The sequence below is a fragment of the Mytilus edulis genome, chromosome 8 (assembly GCF_963676685.1).
Source record: "Mytilus edulis chromosome 8, xbMytEdul2.2, whole genome shotgun sequence".
Classification (NCBI taxonomy): Eukaryota; Metazoa; Mollusca; class Bivalvia; order Mytilida; family Mytilidae; genus Mytilus; species Mytilus edulis.
Genome location: NC_092351.1, coordinates 56,697,193 through 56,704,070, shown reverse-complemented (window position 1 = coordinate 56,704,070; position 6,878 = coordinate 56,697,193). Strand labels below are relative to the sequence as shown.

Below are 6,878 nucleotides of genomic sequence, written 5' to 3'. Positions count from 1 at the left end.
TCATTTACCTATCCAAAGCCATAAAAATTCTCAGTGGTTGTATTTGGTTATATTTTGATATTTTTTAAGTTAGATTGCTGTTCCTTGATAGTTTCCATTAAATGTAGTCAATTTTTTCCAGATGTGGTCGGTTAAGGGCTTGTGTCATTTTTAGGACTGACTGTTGATATGTATACGTATTTGTCAATCTGTTTGTGTTGGTGAAGTTGAATTGTTGTCTTGTTGAACATATTGACTAGCTACTTTGATTTGTCACCCAACGTAAATATATAAATCCGAGCCAGTCATCTGACCATTGTTTGGTTTTACTACTTTGTAAAAGAATTCCTCAGCATGCCAGCAAACAACAGAGGTAGTTAAATTAATTTAAACCTCAAATAACTAGATGCTCCTATGAGCTTGTGGCTCTTTCAAAACAACTCTTGCGACTAAAACCTTATGCAGGTTATACTAAATGTTATATGATTTACAAATATTTCTTGAAATATATATTCTTTTTGGTGATAATAGTCTCTGAATTGCTCCTTTGATCGCTATAGCTAACATAGCCCTTCACTGCTGGGGTTTAATTTGGCAGTCATAAAATCTAGATTCTTATAAAAATATTCTTTATAGCAAAGATTCACAGCATTCTTCATACCTTCATACAAAATGATATGAAGTGCACAAATTTTTGTTCATTTATTTGTCTGTTTTCAAAGTGATTAAGATTATAACACAATGTTGACGGCTGTGCCCGTATTTTTGACATTCATACCTATTATGTGTGTTTGTTTTGTTCACACATCGTTGTCAATATAATGGAACTTACGCCACTGTCATTCAAGTGAGAGGTTTAGCTAGCAAGGTTTATTCCATAATTTTCTACATAAGAAAATGTATGTACTAAGTCAAATTATGACAGCTGTTATCCATTCGTTTGATGTGTTTTAGCTTTTGATTTTGCCATTTGATTAGGGACTTTCCTTCTTGAATTTTTCCTCAGCGTTCAGTATTTTTGTGATTTTACTTTTTATAGATGTGGAAGGTGCAGACACAAGGTGTCCATACCTTTTATTTGAGGTCAAAAAATATTTGTAAGATCAAAACAACAATTACATTTGACAAAATTAAATATAAGCTAACAGATATATGCTGAGCATTTTTATTAATAAATAAATCATACAAAAATATTACACAACCAATATGTAACAGATCTGATAAGAATCTTATGAAATTGAGCTCACAGTTACGAAAAAAACTTTATCACCATATTCTGTTCAATTATATATAATTTCAAATAGACAGAATATTTTTCAGATAGTTGCAGTGATGTTGAGCAAATAAAAAAAGCATATGATAATTAAACCATCAGTCTTCTGTTTAACTTAACAATTTTCAAAATATTTTATGGAAAGATTTCAGGCCTCAACTTTTTTGACAGTTAGAAGTGGTGATGCATTATGGGAACAACACTGTTTTGGAGATTCTGATTGGTACACACCTTGTTAAAGAGAATTCTGATTTGCTCCAGTTGATGTGTAGGAGATTCTGATTGGTCAAGACAATAATTTGAGGAAGGTGAGACCGTTTTTTGAAAACTATAAAGACAGAAAAAATCTTGATGTTCTAATTTCATGTAAAAATTCTACAACTATTTTCAAAACATTGTTTGCTCCCCAAAAATTGAATGCACAATCAATTCTTTGAAATACATATATGTGAATGAACTTCTAATGAATAGAACACATCCCTTGTTAAATAATTCTGTAAGAATTTACACCTTTACTCAAATATTTCTATTTTTCTGATATGTGACAAGGAAAACCTTGAATTGGTTACCAAACATGAATTATACAAATTTACAAAAGTTAAACACCATTTATGCAAATGCATTTCTTTTACGTAGGCTCTAGTTTGTCTGTCACCTACTACAACTTTGCATTTATATAAAGGATGTAAGAACAAACACTTTGAACTTGATAATGAAGAAAAAATCACACAAGATTGTGTTAAAGGGTTAATTCAAAATGGAAGTGTTGTTCTCATCAGCTTTCAATTTTTAAAGTGATGAGGGCTAGTCCATTAAAATGTATATGGGAGGGTAGGATGGGACTTTTAAAATATCCCTAAAACCAATAACCATTTTTTATATAATTTTGCATAATGGTAATAGACTAATACTGAAAAAAGACCCATGACCCACATTCAATAACTAAACTTCCTTTCTACCCTCTCATATACATTTTAATGGAATAGCCCTAAGGAAATGCAGTTAAAATATTGTTAAAGATTAATTTTTGGGGGAAATCTGTTTTAAAATTGACTAGTAGGAATTTGTTTTAAAAAAAGATGTATTTGCCATCATATATTCTTACAAATTACAGTAACTTTTATGAAATTCTATCAATATTATAAAAAGTCTTAATCCCAATTTGAAAGGAAATGTGCTTTAAGGGCCTATCTTAAAACCCAAACATGATCACCTCACCACCATGAACTGTATAAAATGAACAGAAGAAAGTGGCTATATCTCCAATCATAAAACTAAATAAAAAATAAAATAGGAAAATCATTATCACAAGATCTATCTACAGACCCAAAAATATTTCTACATGATGTTTCATGATCATTTTGATGTGTACACAATTTATAAACAAGAGGCACCAATAAATAAACATGTGAGCTTCAAATGCATTTCATAATGAGCACCATTTACAAATGTGATCTAGCACTACCTGACAGGGGGAACAACCCCTGGAGTTCAATAATTTGTTATTTATACAATGAAAATATTATGAATAGAACAATTTATGCAAATGACAAAACGATAGTTCCCTATCTGCTTCATTGATTTTTGCTTTCACAAAGTAAATTCAACCAAAAATATCTTGTTAAAGGAACCATTTTTCATTTGCTTTAAAAAAAAAATAAAAAATAAAAAAATAAAATAAAATCATACTTTGAATTTAGAAATTCTGAAAAATTGATTAAATAGCTGTGATTGCAAAATCGTTATGAAGATTATTCAGTACTGAAATAATGAATGTGAATTTTTAATTTAGCAAACCTCCTACTCTCCTTTTTTTTTGCATTAAAACAAATAATTTCAAAAGTTTTTGAATTTTCAGTTTTCTTTTACCGTGATACATTTGTATTCAAATACGGATACCATAATGTGGTTCAAAAACAATGAAAATTTAAAGATAATAATAATGAACTTATATTCATTGGATACCAAGTTTTGTTGATTTCGCTGGTACAGGAGAACCACTAATTTAAATGTTCAACGAATAACAAGTTTTCTAAAGAAATAAATGTATGCAGACTTTGTTAAAAATTAGGCAATCAGATATCAACAAAAATGGTAGTTTTCCTCAATCCACGAAAATTGTTACCCAAGAAAATAAATGAATCCGCAGTTACATCATGTTGTAAACGTTAACAACAAAATGAAAATTATACTTTTTAAATTTATGACATTTTCCATACAAACAAAAAAATCTCAATTGTACTTGAGCTCATAAATCAAATCTAAATTGTTTTTAAGTATCTTATTACATAAATCTTTTTACACTTGAAAAACTGATGTATATATTTCATATGTGATTATTCTTATAGAAAAATGTTGACTTTGCATAAAATTTTCTTTCAAAAATATCATCTATGAAAACTATGAATTAGACTTGAGAATTGAATTTTAAAAATATTTTTATTGCCACTTTCATCTATACTGGGAATCATGTTAAATTGACATTATGCATAATTGTTTTTATTAACATTATAAGCTAATTGTCCCATTTCAATTTTTGCAAACAGGTTATCCATTTATAATGAGCATTGGTACATGGTTTCAAGTTCATAGTAAACTTTCTTAAACTCAAACTCAATCTGACAGATTGACAGACACACTGACCACAAAACAGTTTGCCTCACTTCTACAGAGAACAGCATAATACAGTGTAACCTGTGTTATCCTACACACTTGGGGACGAGGAAAAAATGTCAGATGAAGCAGGGTGTTCTGAATACTCAGGGTTATATATACTGCAAGGATAGGTATATTTTGGAACTATGATAATCAAGTCGGTTAATGCAGGATGTTGGAATACTCAGGTGTCAGATGAGGCAGGTTAAACTGTAATATGAAAAATCTTTCCATTATTCATTAAAGCTTGAAAGCAATCAAATGTTTTTTGGATGTATGAATATTACAACATGTAACTACTTTTTTAAAACAAAAAGAATCAAACAAAACAGCTATACCATATCTAACAATAACAAATATCACAGAGGTTTGTGTCAAGGCAGTAAAATCATCGAACATAACATTAACTCAATAGACAACTTTCGAGTTTGGTGCATTTCAGTCAAATATTTTGGTTTTAGTGAACATCACTTGTTCGTTTAGGGGCCTTGTCACTTTCGTTCTCATTTTGAGCGAGTGGTTTGAAAACTATGAAGCTATATTGCATTAATTATTCTGAAAATTGAATTCTAATAATTGACAATCAGCACTTGTGTCGGTCATTAGGGAATTGTGATTAAGTACATCCAGAACAAATATTATTGCTAGTTTATCCTGCACAATGACCATCACTAAGATGCTTGATGATGGTTAATAGTGCAGGGATACAGGCCATCCCTTCAATCTGGTAAATGACGTTATAAAGGCGCGCATAATTGACGAATTTTTTCTAGTGACGGACAAACTTGAAAGTGGTCTATTGTGTTTAGTTTGTCTAATCAATTTAAGCTTTGTAGAAAGAAGGAACTCTCCCACTTTGTAGTTCTAAAGGATGGCAGGTTTGACTGAAAGTCCAAGCTACGACAAAGCTTTTAAACAAATGAGGCCAAATAAAAAATTTCCTTAGGTTTTTTCCTATGATACAGGGTATAATATTTTGCAATATTTCACCCACTATTCTTTTCATAGCAGACTTCAATAGCTCATAACCAAAATTTAATCAGATTCTAGACTTCTTTTCTTACAATTTTGGAAACACATAATGTCAATACAAAATTTAAGGTAAAAGTCTGAGTCAACTGTTTACCGGCCATTTTTTTACTTCAAAATTAAATATCCCAAAAAGGATTTCCATAACCTATCAATGTATTTAGCGATTTTGTTCCTAAATTAATGCTCTTCTGATTTATAGTTTCAATTTTAAATTACATATTTTTTGAACTTCAACTTACTTCATTCTTAAAGGAGAATGAGGCATATTTTCAGGTTATATCAGGATAAATATCACAATAGATCTAAATATGTGTGAAATAGTTCCAACCAAGTGTTAGCATTTTCCAAAATTTGATTGAATTTTAAGGTTTCACAAGTTAGAATTTGACAATCATATAGTTGCACTTCAAAGACAAAATCAGTTTTTTCTATATTGTTCTAACATTTTTCTTCCTTTATGTATAAGTAAAGAATGCTCTGCCCTAACAATAACAATTAAAATACTGTAAGTTCAGAAATTATTGCGTGCCTTTATTATTGCGATTTTTGTCATTTTAGAGTAGAATGCAATTTTGATATTTGCATTATTGAAAATAATTTCAAAATTTCAAGTTTAAATAATTGCAATTATAACTCACTCGCATTTTTAGCAATAATAAAAACATCGCAATAATTTCCGAATTTACAGCCGTCAATACCGAACTACAAACAAAAATGTGAGGAGACAACATACAAATTATTCCCAATATGAGTATATAAATAAACCAATACCTCTAACATAGAAAGTTTTATAATTTTTATCCAAATGCACTTTCCCAGACAAAGCTTGAATTACTTTCTAACATATTATCAACTGAATAAATAACTTTTTCATGCTAAAATTTTACAAAAAATTTTTGAGCAAAATAAAAAAAAAAATACTAGTTTACTTTAAATTTGAGTTAACTAAAATGTCTATAAAAAATTAAGTGCAAGCATGAAAAGTTAGAAAGGGAAAAAGGAAACACTACTATTATGACTAATCTTTGTTGGCTTGGCAAAAACTGTAAAAGTGAAATTACATCACCTGACACATTGCCATTTATTCATAATCTTTTGTAGAACTCATCTGTTTCTCAATATTATGCCACAAAATCATTGGTACGTTTATGTCCACCTTTTTCAAATACATATTCTAAGTTTCTATGTCACACAGATAACTTAAAATTCTGTTTCAGATAAATGCTTCAAAAACATAGATGAAACTGTCTATCATAAACACATAACTGATTTTAGAGAGTTAGCTCCCTTAACTCACATTTCCTTATTAATTATACAATGCATGATTTGTTTTTTAAATGATAGTACAATTCAAAGCACCTGATATATCATCATCAAGTTAATTGAGCTAAAAATCAAATGAACGCAGTTCTAAATTCAAATCTTAAATTTATAACCTGAATGAAAATATGTGCAAACATGTATCGATTTTGTGATTAAAAATCTACCTTATAAGTAAAAAGTTTAAAAAAAAAGACTGTTTCCTAAACAATTTTTAAGTCTGAATTGACTTCTATTCAAGTTCTTAACTTCGTTTAAACAATTGTGTACTTATCAAGATACAAAGACAAGAAATTTTAATTCAATGTATTCTCAAATATTGAGAATAACAAAATATAAATAAATGAATAAAATATCTATCGCACTTTCAAGGTGGTACCCAACACTTTCACTAAAATTAATTTGGCTCGTTTAATTTTCTTAAAATTTTGACAAAGTATTTACTTTGACCCCTTGACAAAAATATAAAAAAAAATCAAAATTTTGAACCAACCGTTTTATCAGAAAAATTACACTGGTTATATAGCAGTTTGACAAACACTAATTTTGATCATTGAGAAGCTTAATATCCCTTTAACAACACAACGTTATTAAAATGTTTACCTGATTTTACAGAGTT

At 29.1% G+C, this 6,878-nt stretch overlaps 1 protein-coding gene across 2 annotated transcripts in view; it reads right to left on the bottom strand.

Annotated features, from left to right (window-relative positions):
- Window positions 1–1,130: 1,130 nt before the first annotated feature.
- The window catches only part of LOC139485931 (zinc finger protein GLIS1-like), a 69,601-nt gene continuing 63,853 nt past the window's right edge, over window positions 1,131–6,878 (bottom strand). For both annotated transcript variants that reach the window (XM_071270604.1, XM_071270603.1), the window contains exon 10: window positions 1,131–6,665. The gene's annotated coding sequence lies outside the window, so the exon portion shown is untranslated. The remainder of the gene's footprint in view (window positions 6,666–6,878) is intronic.